Source organism: Artemia franciscana, chromosome 13 (assembly GCF_032884065.1).
Source record: "Artemia franciscana chromosome 13, ASM3288406v1, whole genome shotgun sequence".
Lineage (NCBI taxonomy): Eukaryota > Metazoa > Arthropoda > Branchiopoda > Anostraca > Artemiidae > Artemia > Artemia franciscana.
The window spans coordinates 34,386,792-34,405,365 of NC_088875.1; the positions used below are offsets into that span (position 1 = coordinate 34,386,792).

Here is an 18,574-nt window from a genome sequence, read left to right on the forward strand (position 1 = left end):
GACTGACCCAGCAGAGAGTTCATTCATATAATTAATAATACATACTTATAAGACATTTAAACCATTTTCTAACAAAAATTTCCATTTTCTAACACAGTTGTCTAAAAATTTTTATTGACAGGACTGTTGTGCATGGGGGAATCTAGAAACATATTTGCTTTGGTGAGGGATCAAGATGCCTTTTGATCATTTCTGGCCTCTGAAAAGACAATAAGACATACCCGTTTGCGTTCAGTTGCTTCTGGCTTAAAGTTTACACAACTATCCCTTCCATATGAAAAATAAAAAACAAAAAAACATTGAGCACAAACAGTGGTTTGTGCTTCCAAACATCAACCCTTTATTATAGGAGCCCAGAGAAGGAATACATAGGAATTTTCCAAGCTCCGTCAGTACGGGGTGAACCATTATGCCCCCATAAAGCTAATTCTGAGGTTTGTTTCATAGCTCAAACTTTGAGAATATACCATCTTGCCAAGAGAACAAAATAAAAAATGACTTTTCGATCCTTTTCTGACATTAAAAAAAAGAAGCTTTTCTTTAATTGAAAGCAAGGAGCAATATTAAAACTTAAAAACGAACAGAAATTATTCCGTATACAAAAGGTTCTGTTCCCTCCTCAACACCTCACTCTTTACGCTAAAGTCTTTTATTACTTTAAGAAGCAGAGTTGTGACAAAGAGTCAAACTTTAGCGAGATGTTGAAGAGGAGATAGCCCCTTTAATATACGGAATAATTTCTGTCGCTTTAAGTTTGAATGCCACTCCTTCCTTTCAGTTAATTTTTATGGCACTTGGTATTAACCAAGTGGCATATAGCAGTCGCCAATTCTGTCGGTCTGTCTGTCTGTCTGTCGGTCCCTGTTTTGCTACTTTAGGCACTTCCAGGTAAGCTAGGACGATGAAATTCGGCAAGCGTATCAGGGACCGGACCAGATTAAATTAGAAATAGTCGTTTTCCCGATTTGACCATCTGGGGGGGGGGGAGTGGGGGCCGGTTAATTCGGAAAAAATAGAAAAAATGAAGTATTTTTAACTTATGAGCGGGTGATTGGATCTTAATGAAATTTGATGTTTGGAATGATATTGTGTCTCAGAGCTGTTATTTTAAATCCCGACTGGGTCTGATGACATTGGGGGGAGTTGGAGGGGGGGGGGAAACTAAAATCTTGGAAAACACTTAGAGTGGAGGGATCGGGATGAAACTTGATGGGAAAAATAAGCGCAAGTCCCAGATACATGATTGACATAATCGGAACTGATTTGCTCTCTTTGGGGTAGTTAGGGGGGGAGTAATTCTTAAAAATTAGAAAAATGAGGTATTTTCAACTTACGAACGGGTGATCAGATCTCAATGAAATTTGATGTTTAGAAGGATATCGTGTCTTAGAGCTCTTATTTTAAATCCCGACCGGATCTGGTGATGGGGGCGGGGAGTTGGGAGGGGGAAACCTAAAACTTGGAAAACACTTAGAGTGGAGGGATCGGGATGAAACATGGTGGGAAAAATAAACACAAGTCCTAGATAGATGATTGACATAAACGGAACGGATACGCTCTCTTTTGGGTAGTCGGGGGATGGGGGGTATTTCTGAAAAAAAATGAGGTATTTTTAACTTACGAACGGGTGATCGGATCTCAATGAAATTTGATATTTAGAAGGATGACGTGGCTCAGAGCTCTTATTTTAAACCCGACCGGATCTGGTGACATTGGGGGGGGAGTTGGGAGGGAGAAACCTAAAAATTGGAAAACACTTAGAGTGGAGGGATCGGGATGAAACTTGGTGAAAAAAAAACACGAGTCCTAGATACATGATTGACATAACCAGAACGGATCCACTCTCTTTGGGGTAGTTGGGGGGGGGGGTTAATTCTAAAAATTAGAAAAAATGAGGTATTTTTAACTTACGAACGGGTGATTGGATCTCCATGAAATTTGATTTTTAGAAGGATATCGTGTCTCAAAGCTCTTATTTTAAAAGCTGACCGGATCTGGTGACATTGGGAGAAGTTTGGTGTGGGGAAACCTAAAATGATGGGATACGCTTAGATTGGAGGGATTGGGATGAAACTTGGTTGGAAAAATAAGCAGAAGTCTTGCATACGTGATTTACATAATTGGAACGGATCTGCTCAATTGCGGGGGTGGGGGGGGGGTAATTCTGAAAAATAAGAAAAATGACGTATTTTTAACTTACGAAGGAGTGATCGGATCTTCACGAAACTTCACATTTAGAAGGACCTCGTAACTCCGATATCTTATTTTAAATCTCAACCGGATCAAGCGTAATTGGGGGGGGGGGCAGTTGGGGGGGACCGGAAATCTTAGAAAATACTTAAAGCGGTGAGATCAGGATGAAACTGGATGGGAAGAATAGAAACCTGTCTAAGATACGTGACTGACATAACTGGACCGGATCTGCTCTCTTTGGTGGAATTGGGGGGGGGGGGGTAATTTTGAAAATTGAGGTATTTGTAACTTACGAAAGGGTGACCAGATCTTAATGAAATTTGATATTTAAAAGGATCTTGTGCTTTAAAGTTCTAATTTCAAATTCCGACCAGATCCTGTGACATTCGGGGGAGTTGGAGGGGGGAACCGGAATTCTTGGAAAACATGAACATTAAAGTATTTATATCTTACGAATAGATGATCGGATCGTAATGAAATTTGATTTTTAGAAGGAATTCATGTCTCAGAGCTCTTATTTCAAATCCCGACCAGATCTTTTGACATTTTGGGGATTTGGAGGGGGAAATCTTGGAAAAACACTTGGAGTGTAGGAATCGGGATGAAGCATGGTAATAGAATAAACAAATGTCCTTGATACGTGATTGACAGAATCGTACTGGATTCGCTCTCTTTGGGGGAGTTGGGGGGGGGGGGGGGAGGGGTTCAGTGATTTGGCGAGTTCGGTGCTTCTGGACGCGCTAGGGCGATGAAAATTGGTAGGCGTGTCAGGGAGCTGCACAATTTGACTTGATAAAGACGTTTTCCCAGATTCGACCATCTGGGGGGCAAAAGGGAGAGGAAAAATTAGAAAAAATTAGGTATTTATAACCTACGAGTGGGTGATCGGATCTTAATGAATTTTGATATTTAGAAGGACTTTGTGACTCAGAGCTCTTATTTTAAATTTTGACCGGCATTAAGCCTCTTATTTTCCCTTTTAAATCAATCTATTGATTCATAGAATTTTGTTAGAGCTAATACCATATGATCTCTTGGCTCTTAGCTCTTCTCGCCTCGTCACAAGTGCCATATGAGCTCTTAGCTCTTGTTTTATTTATATCTGATCGTTTTTCAGATAACACAAAAATAACATATAATTATTTGATGAACAGTTTTTTATAACTGTTTGAAAAAATTAAATTACTTTATGTTAAAAAACAATGCCATTCATTTTCATTTCAGTTCTGACTAAAATCGGGGGGGGGGGCAACCAAATTCGAACCGGTGATTTCTCGATCTCCACTACATTTCAAACATAGACTACGTGTAAACAATATGGGCAAAATTTCACAACTTACGGCCTTTTCTGGTATATGAAGGGGGTTGCCCTCTCGTCAACCCCTCACTTTTCACGCTGAAGTTTTTTAGTAATTTAAAAAATCTTCTTATTGTTCTAATTAAACGCCCCATTTGTTTCAACAGTAGTTATTATTAGGACAATATTCAGACATTAGCATAAAGAGCGAGGTATTGAGGAGGACATAACCCCCTCATATACGTTATAATTTCTGTTTCGTTTTAAATCGTTTAAATGTTACTGTACTTAATGTTAAATCGTACTTAAAATCGTTACTGTCAGTAAAAAAAACCGTGTTGTTTACATTTAATTATGATTGTTGTTTAAATAATACCGAGAAATCCAGATCCATTTCCATGGAAGAATACCCCCCCCCACGGTAAGACCTGTGAAAATTTACCCCGCACATTTACCCTTGACATCTTCTAACGTAAAATTGATTAGCCAAAGAGAAAATCAAATAAGTAAGGCAAATCAAAAGAATGTGAAAGAAATTCTTTTGATTTTCCACGGGGAAGGAAGTTTCCGGGGGTGGGTAAACTTTTTAGAGGACATGTACAATGGGTGAATATGCCAGAACTCCTATATGAAATTATTTCATATAGGAATTCTGGCATATTCCCTCAGAGTCATTTCCACCTAAGAAGTTCATCCACCCCCGGAAACTTCACTCCCTGTGGAAAATCCCACCAGAAGAAAGTTTACTGCCCCTCCCCCACCCAAAAAAATGCAAACATCCCAATAACAAATGCTACACATTAACAACGGGCAAATTTTATAGCTTAAGAACATTCCCTAAGGGGTTGTAGAGGTCATGACATCTCCAAAGCCATAGTTTTTAGACCTATCAACTATGCTGAACAAAATAGCAATTTAAAAATTTTGATTGGGCAGTTTTAAGGGGAACGGGGCGTAGGAGAGGGGCTAGATGCTCTTTTTGGTCCCTCTAAAATGGCGCTAGAACTTTTCGTTTTCATTAAAATGAGCCCTTTCCCTATGTTCTAGGGGCATTAGTTCGATAAGATCACACCTGGAAAAAAACAACAACAAATAAACACCCATCCGTAATCTTTCTTTCACGCATTCGTTAATCTTATATATTTGACTTATACTTGGGTATGGGTTGGGATTATCAGTAGTGTAGGGGTCCTAGCTCCCATGAGCACACCCTTATTTGGGCACCAAATCTTCCCTATACAATAGACAGGACACCTTATTCGGGCTCTAAAGATTGCTTATATTTATTATAAATATATTATTATATAAATTATAAATTTATAATAATTATTATATAAATTATTAAATAAATATTTAATATTTAATAAATTATTAAATAAATTAAATAAATTATTATAAATTTATTATAAATATATTATATTTATTATATTGCTTATATTATATATAGCCAAGAGAACCTAGTAATCAAACATAGCAACCAGATCCAATATAAGGCTGTATTTTAAATGCATTTCATATTAGTAAGAAAGTACAACTGAGACAGAGAACAATTTGAATATACCTTTTATCATTAAGTTTTTATTTGACAAGACATAGCCTACTAGCAAAAAAGGGGGTTTATGCAGAAGTTGAAAAATAAGAATTTTGGGAAGTGATTCAGTGACATGTTTTTTTGTATATAAACTGCTTCTTAATGTAATGACGCTATCAATTTGAATTTGCTATAATCCTGCCTGTTTTATCAATGCGCAAATTGAAACTCCTTAAGTTTGACTCCACTTAATGTTGTAGACATAATCTAGGAACTGCCTTTTTTTAAATATTTCTTGGGCGGGCTTACTAATTTCAACCCGTTTTGAAAGTTAACTGTTAATATATTTTTCAGCAGTACTGAGCTAAACTGAATGAGTTAAAAAGATAATTTCTCAAGTGGAATAAAAAATATTATTTTTAAAGAGCGGATGAAGTCAATGTTAATATGAAAAGAAAAGTAGAAAACATAGTAGAACCATATTAATTAAGAGTGAATATGCCTAATCAAAAAGGGTGAAAATTGAAGCATAGTACATATCGTTGTTAGGAATTGGACCAGCTTCAACAGTCAAATATCTCTGAAGAGACTCAGTATGAAAAGACATTATTATTATTGCTTAAAGAGCAAAAAACTAGTGATTACAAAGAATATGTGTATATATTTTAATAAGGGGTTACAACAGTTCAAAAACCTTAAAAAAGAAAACCGAAGGTTTAAACTTTAGGAAAAATCGTTGTTAGAAATTGGACGCCGAGTCCCAGGGCCTGGTGGCTGGTAATTGAAAAAAAATGTGTATACATTATAACAATTGATTACAACAATTCAAAAACCTTCAAAAAGAAAACCAAAAGATTGAGGCTTAGTATATATTGTTGTTAGAAATCGGACTTTCTTTCATAATCAAATATCTTTGAAATAACTTCTGTATGGAAAGACAGTAAATTATCAGTGAATAGAAGTCTGGCAAAACCGGGAGCCCCTTTTTTAAACAAGGATTAGACCTCCCTAATTGCATGGTAAGTATTTGAATCACAGAAACGGGTTTTACTTAGTATTCTCTATAAATTTGTTGCAAAACATCGGATTTCAGAGTAAGAAGTTCAATTAAGACCTACTTTTTGAACTTTTCATGGAGACAGCCCTTTTTTTAACCAGGATATGGAGAAACAGCCTTTTTGACTTTGACAATTCTTTAAGATAAGGCAAAATAAGGCTTTGTTGAGGTAAAGGAAGAGAAAAATACTCTGTAAACAAGTCGACTTTTTTCTTCTTGCTTTGTAAAAACTTCAAGGATTAGAAATTATCCTGGAACGCCTACTTTTCTAGGCTTTGATGTTTCTTGACGATAAGGCATTAGCGAGTTTTGTCAAGGCAAAGGAAGACAAAAACCTGTATTCTTTACATGATTCGGCTTTCTCTCATATTGTATTGTAAAAACGTCAGAGATTATGATTTTTCCTGGAATGCCAGCCCTTCTCAGCTCTGATATTTCCTGAAGCTAAGGCATAGTCGAGTTTTGTTGTGGCAAAGGAAGAGCAAATCTTATCTTCTGTATACGAGTCGGCTTTCTCTCATTTTGCTTTATAAAAACGACAGGGATTATGGTTTTTTCCAGAGTAGCTGATAAAAGGTGTTTTTGACAATTACCTTTGTTTTCAATTTAGGATCTACTAAAGCCTAGGACCGAAAGCAGTAGGACTAAATATGCTTAATTTCAAATTTCTGAAGCAATCTCCAGAAAGGCACAACATATAGAATTTTGTAAAACGTACATACCTCGGATTCTTCAAGGTTGAATAAGAGGAAAAGAAGGGGAATTGTTAATATTTTATTTTTTTGCACTCAGAGGATATCTCAGAAAGTGACAAGAGACAAAAACATCTACAAACAAGGAGAACCAGACATACAAACATATAAAGACACAGGACAAGCAAATTTCCACACAGACAGATATGCACAGAGAGCAAGAGAGAGAGAGAGAGAGAGAGAGAGAGAGAGAGAGAGAGAGAGAGAGAGAGAGAGAGAGAGAGAGAGAGAGAGAGAGAGAGAGAGAGAGAGAGAGAGGAGAGAGAGAGAGAGAGAGAGAGAGAGAGAGAGAGAGAGGGAGAGAGAGAGAGAGAGAGAGAGGGAGAGAGAGAGAGAGAGAGAGAGAGAGAGAGAGGGAGAGAGAAAGACAAAAGACATAGAAACACGCAGAGTCAGAAAGGGACAAGCAAACATCCCTTTGTTAGTTAAATACTTTGAAGTTAGATTTGTTTAGGTTCTCTTAGCGTGACGGCACACTAAGGGATCCTAAACAGCCCTAACTTGAAATCAGTTATCTTTAATGTCGATAAGGAAGATGGTCCTTTAGTTCATGTCGTGAAAACATCTATAAGACCTTGGGACAAGTTGATCCCAACCAAACTAGGTGGAAATGAGTGCAAGGGACATAAGCATGCCTTTTTAAGATGTTCATTCTCACCCCGATATCTCTGGGGAAGGGGCAGAGGGATTCAAAATTGTTTGTCATCATCCTAATTACGAGACAAAATACCCAAATTTACTTAAGCAGCCAAATTGCCAGCCAGAGTTTTGGTCTTGGGTATTCATGCTCTATTGGACCTTTATGAAGAAAATGGTCTAATCTAGCCGTCCACATACGTCAGAACGGCTAATTATATGTCAATTTTTATTTAGGGATTAGTCGATTAGTTGACGTACTGAAGCACTTCCCTAGCCCTTTACACTGGAGACACAGTTTTTCTTCTTTTGTTGATTTCAACAAGTATGGTAGAGCTAACATGCACTAATTATATACTTTACACTAAGATAGTTGTTCTAGTCATTTAATAATTAAATTACATCCAATGATCTGGCAGAAGCAGAAATGATTTAATAAGAATCAATATGAAGCCCCGTGGAGGGTGAGAGACTAATCCTCTTTGTAACTAGGCTATACGGCAGTTCGAACGGCTTTAAACTCGGCAAAATTAAGCAATAAGAAACCCCCTAATTCCTTTCTCCAAGTCTGATGGGGGGCAAAACGTTGGATTTATCGATTTGTATGCATTTCCGTCATTAAGCGTGTTAAAGACTTTTATTTCAAATCTAATATTTTTTTAAATATAAAATTTACTGGCAAAAAGCTTTTAGGCATCAAAACTTGGAAACTTATATCCATTATTTTAGTAATAATTTAAAAAGGCCACCTTTTCAGAAAAGGGGAAAGAACAAATAAACAGATCTAAGTAATAAATCAACAAGATAGCGCAGGCTTAATTTGTCAAGATGAATAGAACTCTAGAAACAAATCAGATTCTATTCTTCAAGGGGTACTCACTGAATCTCTAGTTATAACTGCATGAAGAAACTACAATCCTTGATGGAACAGAAAGGGATACAGGATGTCCACAACAATAGTCACAAGTCTATGTCTTTAAAACCAAGTAAGCCTACTGACCCAAAGAAACTATGACTTTGAAGTGCTGCAGATATACAGGGTTAATAGCGTGTTTTCATGTAAGTTAAAGCACATAAAATGTAAATTTTATGCATTTCTCTAAAGCATATTTTAGAGGGCATATACCCTCCTTCAGGGAACACATGAAGTAGCTTTATATTTTGCTTGGCAATGATAACTCATATTACGTATTAAATACTTGGAATCTGCAAGGATGATAAACTTAGTTTATATAACTTTTTTTTTATACAAACCCTTTAAAATTTTTAGTAAAAGTACCAGGAAACAATCCAAGGGGCAGGAACACATCCACAGGGGGGGGGGGTGAGACGTCTCCTAAATCTTATTTTTTCCGAATTTCAAGGCATTTCTTATTCAAATTATAACGAAGGGGTTTTCTATAATTGCCGTCCCTTCAGAAAAAAAATCATGGATAACTGTAACAGTCTTAAATTAAAATTTGATTATATTCTTTTGCTCAGCAGGTTAGTATCAAAAACAGTGAAAAAATTTAAATTAAACTGCACCTAAACCAAGGAAGCAGGTTGTTAGTATCCCAATGTCACCTATAAAACTCATTGTCCTAGAAAAATTATCAGAAGAGTGTTAGGTTATCTCTCACAGAAAACGAAAATATCATCCCCTTCTAGCTAGTTGATGTCCCCCTTTCCCTAGGAAAAATCTCTAGTTATATCCATGACAATTTGATAAGAAACAAATCAAACCCTAAAATCATACCAGTACATAAAAAGATTCCCATCCTCATATTGGTTTGAAAGCATCCTTCCCCTCCAAAGAAGGAAAATGACAGCAAAAAAAAAATCTGTTTTAGTTGTATTTTTACCCCACCCCAGCTTCCTGGGAAATAATGCCAAACTATCCTAGGGGCTGGGGTTGTGCATAAATATACTAGGCATGCTTATTGAGATACCAGACAACCCCCCTCAAACTCGGGAAAATCGTCTAATATCCTGGAATCACAACCCTGTTATCACCCTAGCCAAGTGGATGGCACAATGGACTTAAAATTGTGTGTTCTTTGGGGTAAGGGTTAGAGTCCTGGTGTCACAAATCCTTTGAATAGTGGCGGGATCAGTGATGTGATTTTGTAATCTTGGCCACTGTGAGTCTGGGAAAGTTATATTTGGACAAATCTGCACGGAACAAGTGAATTTCAGAAGCAAGATGAGGTGGCAAACGGCTGGTCCTACTGCAAGCAAGCAAACACAATCCTGTGACCCCATTTGGGAATTTGTCTGCTAAGACTGGTCAGAAGAGTTTAATTTTTTTTTTTTTTTTTTAGGTTGAAAACTTGGTATTTACAACCTTCATCCTTGACACATGTTTTATTCTTGCAAAAAAAAAAGGAAAAAAAGGAGGCACATCGCTGTCATCCATGCAAGAAAGCATTTTGAGAATGTGCTAAACCAGGGTAGAGATACAGGAAAAGATATAGTAAAAACTGAAAACGGTTGTAACCCGTTGGATTTGTAGAAAGATACTTTTGTGAGCAATAAACCGTGACAGTGCTTAAAGGATTAGAAAATAATCAGGTCTTGGGTGCTGATAGTGTGGTAAAGGAGCTTCTTAAATATGGTGATTATACAGCTAGAAATAAAAGAGATAAGGAGGAGTGAATTGGAGGCCATGGATAACATTTCCAAGGATCTGGAATATGCAGCAAGTCAGTATAATAGTGAAATATTGTACTGATATGTTCATAAATTGAGAGGGAGTAGTCAATCTGGACTTGTCCAATTTAAAGATAGGAATGAGGCAACAATTAGTGACAAGCAAGGATTGAAAAAGTTCCAAAGCTGCCAACACTTTATCAGCACAACTTGTGTTTTGAAAGGTTGTCTTTGAGCAAAAAGCATTTTATATGAAATAATAGTATTTTCAGACAAAATCTGCCAACAAATTTGAAAGCTGCCAAGTAGCATTGCTACTTTGCTACACCATTTTTTGCATCAAGGGTGACAATGAAAGGGTTAAAGAGAGATGTGGAGAGCATTTTAAGAATGTGCAAAACCAGGGTAGAGATACAGGAAAAGATATAGTGAAAAAAGAAAAAAAAGGCTGTCACACCTTGGATTTGAAGGAAGATATTTTTATGAGCATGAAACAGTGACAGTGATAAAAGGATTAAAAAATATTATGGTCTTAGATGCTGATAGCATGGTAAAGGAGCTTCTTAAGTATGGTGATTATACAGTTAGAAATAAGTTACTCAAAATTATGAATATAATTTTTGAAAAAGGGAAAGTACCTAGCAATTTTAGGATGACACTAATTAAACCCCTGTATAAGAATGTAAATATGAGTGAGTGTAGTAATTATAGATGCATGAGCCTGGTTTCTTTAGGTAGAAAATTACTTAGCATGATGATAATTTTTAGACTTAGACATGTTGCAGACAAAGTCAGAGGCAATGCTATACTGTTACCTATAATAAAGGCCATAAGCCTTCAATGTTTCATATTTTTTGAAACTCGCTTAATAATAAGCGAGGGAAACTATGCGTCCCTCGCTTATTATTTAATTTCCATCGCTCATGATTTAATTGGCATTCAAGATTGCAATCACAGTGAGACACATTCAAGTTATTTCACTGTGCATTTCACGCATTTCACTGTGAGCGCGCTATAGTTAGATAACATGCACGGAGGTGATGATGACAATTTGCATTATTCTCCGGTGTTAAATTTTGTTCAGCAAAATGTCGAAAAAGGAATTGATGATGAGCTGATTAAGAAGTTTGGTACAGAATTTTCTGACGTCGATGATATTGTGAATGCGAAGAAGTGGCTAGGGTCCAAGCTGTATCCAGATGCTTTATTTCAGAAGCGAACTGGATTGAAAGCGCCACTAAGCCATTTAGGAGATATACTGGATTTTATCAAGAAGGGCAACACAGATGATTTTGACATCCCGGTATTTTGTATATTAAGCCCTAGTAAAGTCCCATTGATACCAGCTACGGCTTATTCTGCTCTCTTTTCGGGAGTGAACGAGCTGCGTACCCAGCTAAAGACAATTTCTAATCAGTTTGAGGCGTTTTCCAACCATTTCCCGCCATTACCACAGCCTGGATCCAGTGCCTCGAAACCTGCCGATAACCACTCTAATATTGTTGTCTCTAAATTGCCACCATCTATTAGAGATCCGAAAAGCCGCAAAGACTTTATCGACCAATTAAGTGGTCATGATTTGGTTGCTAGTATTCGGCCGGTGGGAGATAAACTGTTTGTGAACATTGAAAAATCGGTAGCTTCTGATTTCTGTGAGTCTGTAGTCTCGGGTATTGGCACGAAGATTCTGCAGAAACGTTACCTTGGAATAATAAAAGGAATCCCGCTGTCATTTAATGCTTCCGAATTCAAAATGCACCCAGGAGTCGTTGACGCAAACCGAATTGGTTTGTCCCAAACTATCAAGCTAGACTTTTCCGATTCGTTTGCAAAATGTGACGCTATGAAGAATGGAGTAAAAATAGGTTACGAGATTTTCAGAATTTATGATTTCGTAAGTGTACCGCGATTTTGCTTTAAGTGCAGGTCTCCTGATCACTTTATCAACCACTGTACCAATCGGGTGGAAAAATGTGCGCGCTGCGCCGAAAATCGCATTTTTTCGAAAGATGCACCCTGTACAAATAGCCCTAAATGTGCAAACTGTGGCGATTCTCACATTTGATACAGTCTATTATGTCCAGTGCTCAAGTCTCGTATTGCGACCGCTGTGAAAAAATGATGTCGCAAAAAATTCTCGGTTATTTCGTACAATATAAATGGAACACGTCAAAAAGAGTACATCATTGACGAACTTTCGAGCAACTATGACATCGTTTGTCTTCAAGAGCATCTTTTAGCTTCAGATAATACCAACTTGTTGAAACGGAGTGCAAACCATATTACTCTTGTGAGTGCTGCAAGATCTACGTTTGGTAGACCTTCCGGAGGCCTCGCCTGTTTACTAGACGTAGCTCCTTCTCATCCACGACGCCTGCGCTGTTCCATAGTGACGAAAACCTCTTGGCCGTGCGAATTGCCGATTTAATACTTATTAATGTGTACTTTCCTTGTGATCGTAAGTCGGTTCAATCACTGAAAAAGTTTGCCGAGACCTGTAGTGTTTTGAAAAAAGCGACAGAATCCGCATCATCTCTCGGTTATCAATTTTTTATCGCTGGGGATTTTAATACTGATTTACTGAATTCAAATATTTGGTCTGATATGGTTTTTGAGTCTTTATCTGAGTTTAAGCTAGTGGATAAGAATCGTCTGTTTTCTTACATCCGTCATTCTGGGAGCCTTACTAATACTGATCATGTTCTTTGCTCTCATAATTTATCTGTTTCGACTGTTTCCGTACATGAAATAGAAAGCAATATAGACCACCTACCAATTTCCTTCATGCTTTGTATTTCTCTGTCGCAAGATAGTTCTACTAGACGTAGGAATCGTAGATGGTTTACCAGACGAAATTGGAATAAGGCTAATTGGGCTCTTTATATTTCTACCCTTACAGCTTTTTTTGTCTAGGATAAAAGTTCCTTTTCAGCTACTTCAGGTTGGATCTAAATTTGTAAATGATAAGAATTATCTGAATAAATATTATTTTGATATTATATCATAAATGAAGGAAGCTGAGAGGATGGCTGTTCCCAAAGAGTGTGTTAAATTTAATATGCGGAAGCCTGAATGGTCTTGGGATCTGGGTCTAAAATCAGTGAAAAATAAAGCCAAATTTTGGCTACGTATTTGTTTTTTTGCGAACGACCACGTAGCGGTGTAGTATTTCAGCTTAAACAGAAAACTAAATTAGAGCATAAAAAGTATTTATGGTCTGCAAAATCTAAAATTTGCAAATTCCCGTCAAGTAATTTAGATTGGAAAAATGTGGTAAATTCAAATAAAATCGTTATTTCAACAAATTCAAATAAAATCGATGACTCTTTGTCAACAAGTAGCTCAATTAGTCCTGCTGCTTGGTGCAAATATTACGACCAGATTTCCAACACTATAAACCATTTTGTTCATGCTACTTTTATGAGGTTTCTTATTTCTGCACTTCCCATATCACTCCGCCAGAACCAGATCCTCCCAGTTAATTTAGTTTCGGTGGCACAAGCTATAAAGAAGCTTAAGTCTAGCTCTATTCTGATGGTATAAGGGCCAAACACTTAAATGTTGATTGTCCAGCTCTAGTCCAACATTTACAACTTCTGTTTCAAATGTGCTTATGCACCTCAGTTGTGCCTGAAAGTTTTTTGTGTGGAACAGTTACTTCGATCCTGAAAAGAGGAAAGATTCCGACTGAGTTTGCATCTTACAGGCCAATAACGGTTTCCAGCAATATAAGCAAAATTTTTGTGTATCTTCTCCTCCCATCAGTTAATTCTTTGGCATATTTTGGTGAAAATCAGATTGGGCTTTCAGCTGGGGTAGGTTGCCAGCAGGCTCATCGAGTTTTGGCTAATGTTCTTACTGAGGCTACTAAAAAGGGATTCGAGTTACATTTATGTGCTTTGGATTTCTCCAAAGCCTTTGACACTGTTACGCATTCCCAAGCTATCTTTTCCCTTTTTTGTCATGGTATCAACATATCAGTAATGTTTCTCTTAGATATTGGTATTCAAATTCCTTTTTGCAGATTAAAATGGATATAAGGGTTTCAGATAGTAAAATTCCAGTACGACGTGGGGTCTGGCTAGGTGCTGTCCTTTCCCCCTCTATTTTCAAACTTTGTATATCATCTGTCCTTTCCTCTATCCCAGCTACTTGCATCCTTAATTCTGTAAATATTTCTTATCTTGCCTATGCAGATGATATTCTTTTGATCAGTAGGACTAAAAAAGGGCTCTCTTTGTCTGTTTCAACAGTAGCATCTAAACTTCATGCAATTGGACTTTCTATTAATCTTTCAAATTGTGAATATCTTTCATTTAATAGAAATATCACTACTCTTCTAATCTGTGGATCTTTTTCTATCCTGTTGGTTTCTTCATTTTAGTGGCTGGGAATTAACATTAGTAAAACACTAAAATCCTTACGGACTCTCGCTGTTTCTGATTGCAAGAAGAAAATCCAATTAAGTTACTCTAAAATTGTTGCTAACCGAGGTAGATACAATAGAAAGTCTCTTGCTAAATTATACCCGGTTTTGTTTCTTTCTGGTATTTACCCTATTTTTCATAAAAAAGATATCAGTTCAATTCGTTCTTATTATTTCCGGTTTTCCCGTTTTCTATTGTATCTGCCTCCATGGTATAGGAATAGGAGCCTCATATCTATTTATAGTTTCCCAGATATTGGGTCGAAGCTCACAGAGCTTGCTGGCAAAATATCCCAGTCTACTTATAAGTATCTGCCTGCCCACAGAGGCCTTACTTGTTTGCTTTAGTTTCTTTTTTTTTGTTTTGTGTAGTGTTTGTTTTGTTTCTTTTATTGATACTCCACTTTGATTTTTTGTAGCAGGTCAAAAATAAATTATTATTATTATATGGAAGGAATACCCAAATAAACTTCAGAGAGGGGTTACAATAGTTCAAAGGTCAGATAAGAAAAACTCTGGATAAGAAAATACAACCCCCAAGGGCCTGGGGACAGGCATTGTAAGTTAAGTCCTGGGGACATATGTGGTTCTTATGGAAGGGGTGCTTGTATAAACTTCAGAGATGGCTCATTTGATTAGAAATTGAAAACTCTAGTTCAAATTTTAAGCATCACAAGATATCCAAGGGCAACTAGACCCCTTCCCCTTCATGCCCTTTTTTCCCCAAACCCATTGATAAAAATTTTGAGATGGCCATTTTTTTTAAATAGTTCAAACATCAGATAACAATTAAGTTTTTATGGAAGGGATGCTTGCATAGACTTAAGTGATTGGAAATTGAAAGCAATAGTTCACTTTCTAGGAGTCAAAAGTGATTGGAGGGCAGCTAGCCCCCCCACATCCTTTCTCCCCAAATGCATCAGATAGCAATTTTGAGATAGGCTAGCCATTTTGTTAAAAAAAATCCAAAACCCAATCATCATGAATATCATTTTCAATCTGTTTGCTTTGTTTTATCTCAGCTTATCTTTTGTCATTTTGAAATATATATTGCCTAACCTTTGTTTTTTTTAACAAAGGTATAGTAGGCAGTGATATATAAATATATATATATATATATATATATATATATATATATATATATATATATATATATATATATATATATATATATATATATATATATATATATATATACTCTACAAAGAGGGCAAGCACACTTAACTCCCAAGCCACCCTTTTCATGTGACTTCCAATGTTTTATCTTAAATATAAATATCTTTGAAACAAAGCTTGAATTAAGCAGAAAGCATCTAGCTTACAAAAAATAATTAAATCAAAATAGACTGATAAGAATGAAGGAAGAACTTTGTCATTATAGCAGTTAGTTCACCTGAGGTGATTTAGGTTCTACCTATTTTTGAATTTGACCCTGTAGTCTGGCTGGATAGGCCTAAGTAGGGTATGAGATATTTGACAGTCTGCACCATACTAGTCCATCCTGGGGCAAAATTTTGGTTTAGCAACTTTTGCAAAGAAAATATTAGAAACAAAAAGGGTAATTCCATTGCACTGCTTATTTTATGTTTTTTTCCAAATATTGGGTTTGTATTTCCAACAACATAAGCTACTTCCACCTTGATGGTCCTAGATATATCCCTGAGACACATGTAAAAAGTAAAAGAAAACATTACACATTAAATTCTTACTTTACAACATGCAGCATGCATTATCCACATTTTAAGATCATTTCAAATAATGCTTTATCAAACAGGCCAATTGTAATCAATCACTTAGGCAGATTTGAATTTGCTTAGGTCAAGAATGCAAGAAGACCATTGAGAAAGAAGACATATGTAATAAAATTCAAAACAAAAGAGAAGTATAATATTAGGGCTATTAAGAGAGGGGAGGGGGTTTGCACACTTTCAGAAAAATAAGTATGATTAGGGCCCAGCCAATATGGATATTTGGGCCCTAATACTGATACCAATATATTAGTTTTGTATCAATAAATTTTAATATAATTTGCTGATAAATTCCCCTCCAGAAAAAAATCTTACCTAAAGTTTAAACCCTGTATTCTCTGCCCATATTCATGCTCATGTGTTTCTCCTTGGTCTTTTACATGCCGAATAACAGCTTCAATAATTAACTCTGGATACCAAGCAATACAGGAAAGATTGATATAGCAAAATTTAGAAAAACATAAATTAAATACAGTTTTAGTCTGGAAAGTCCTTAATAAGTTCAGTCTGACTACTGCAAGTTGTAATGCAGAAAATCTAACTTTTCAGCATTTTCTCCTTTCAGATGCCTTTGTTTGCCATCAAAATGTTCTCAACTGTGCAGAAAACTATTTTGCTTGGGATAGATGAGGACAGGCAGCAGAGATCTTTCAAGCAGGTTTTGCTAGTCTTCCAAAAGAACTGATGTTATTAACAGACAGCTTTTTTCCTGTCAATGACAGCTTCAGTCAGGTGCCTTTTAAGTATATGCTGAATATTATCTGCTGACTCTTCCTCCTTACTTCTTGAAGTTGCAAGCATGCTATCTAACAGGCAGTCAATTAAACTTGTGCCTACTCTCCTTTACTTGGATACAGCAGTGTAGCTAGGGTTTAAAGTTGGAATTTAAAGAATTTGTTAACAAAACTGTCCTGTTGACAAAATGTAGATATATAAACTAATTTTCCAAGGTAAATAGACAAATTTCCTGAGGTATTGGCATGCAGTGCTAACACCTTGGAACTTCTTCTCTCCCTACCTTACAACACTTGCTTGTCCTCCCCTATTAACTGCACCCCTGACTAGATATCATGGTTTTAATCAAATAAATCTTGGATCTTTCATTCACACAAAGGTACATTCATTAAACAGAAATATATAACTTATTATATTCTTTTCAGTGGTTTTAGGAGAAGTTGTTTGGTTACTGAACTCACAATAAATTTTGAACACTGTTGCACCAGCTGTGTATTGATAGGTATTGACAATACTTTGACTTTATTTGGCTCTCCTCCTCTGCTCTCTCCACCATGGTCAGACTTAGCTGGTGGTTTGGTAAATTTGTGACACTTCATATTGACTTATCAATAGAGTGAATATGCCACTCAATGCCTTTTTTATGCTCTTTATGAGCATAATAATTGCTTCTATTGTATATTTAAATTTAAGGACTTTGAGCTCTTGAAAATGATGAATTTTCAAATAAAGTATGAGTTGTTGATCATTTTCCAACAAATAATACTACATTTTCTCAGTGCCAAAATAATTGTAATAAGGTTAGTTTAAGTTAGGTCAAAAAGTACCTATTTTGAATTTACAATAGAAGCAATTATTATATTTGTAAAGAGCACAAAAAAGGCATTGAGTGGCATGTTCAGTAAAATTCTAGTTGACTGACTTCTTGTTATCTCAGAAATGGGTTAGGTTAGGAAAATGAAACTTTCAGGGATGGGTCTACAGGCTAAAGTATGTCCTGGGAAGATATTTTGAAGTACTCACCTCAACTCTTCCTCCCTCTAGAGGGCCCTGACCTTTGATGACCTTTAAAATATGTGTGTTATGAAAGTAAAACCTTGCAAAATAGATCTTCTGCTTAAGTGAAGTACAACAAAAAAATTTTCAGCTTCACAACTTTGCTCAACCCCAATTTATAATGTTTTAAAGATATGCAAATACATTTCCTAAATAAAAAAAAAACACTAAAAACATTGATATGGCTCAGAATTCTACTCAAATAACAGGAATTGCATTTTCAGAACTAAGGGCAGGGAAAAAGCAATTGGTAATTGAAAATTAAGGTAAAATGTTGTTTTGTCAAAATTTCAGTAGGTATAGACCTGTTATGTAGGCAAATTCAGGGCTCTCTAGAGGGAGAAGGAGTGGAGGTGGGTACTTTGAAATACCTTCCTGGGATATACTTTGGCCTGTAGACACATCCCTGAAAGTTTCATTTTCCTAACTCAACCCCTTTCTGAAATAGCAAGAAATCACTTAACTAGAATTTTACTGTATGTTCAATTTATTGGTAAGTCAATAATATGAAC

The 18,574-nt window shown here is 36.3% G+C and overlaps 1 protein-coding gene across 1 annotated transcript in view; it reads right to left on the reverse strand.

Moving 5' to 3' along the window:
* Nucleotides 1–18,574, reverse strand: part of LOC136034852 (protein KRI1 homolog) — a 180,631-nt gene that overhangs the window by 161,219 nt on the left and 838 nt on the right. The window lies entirely within an intron of this gene.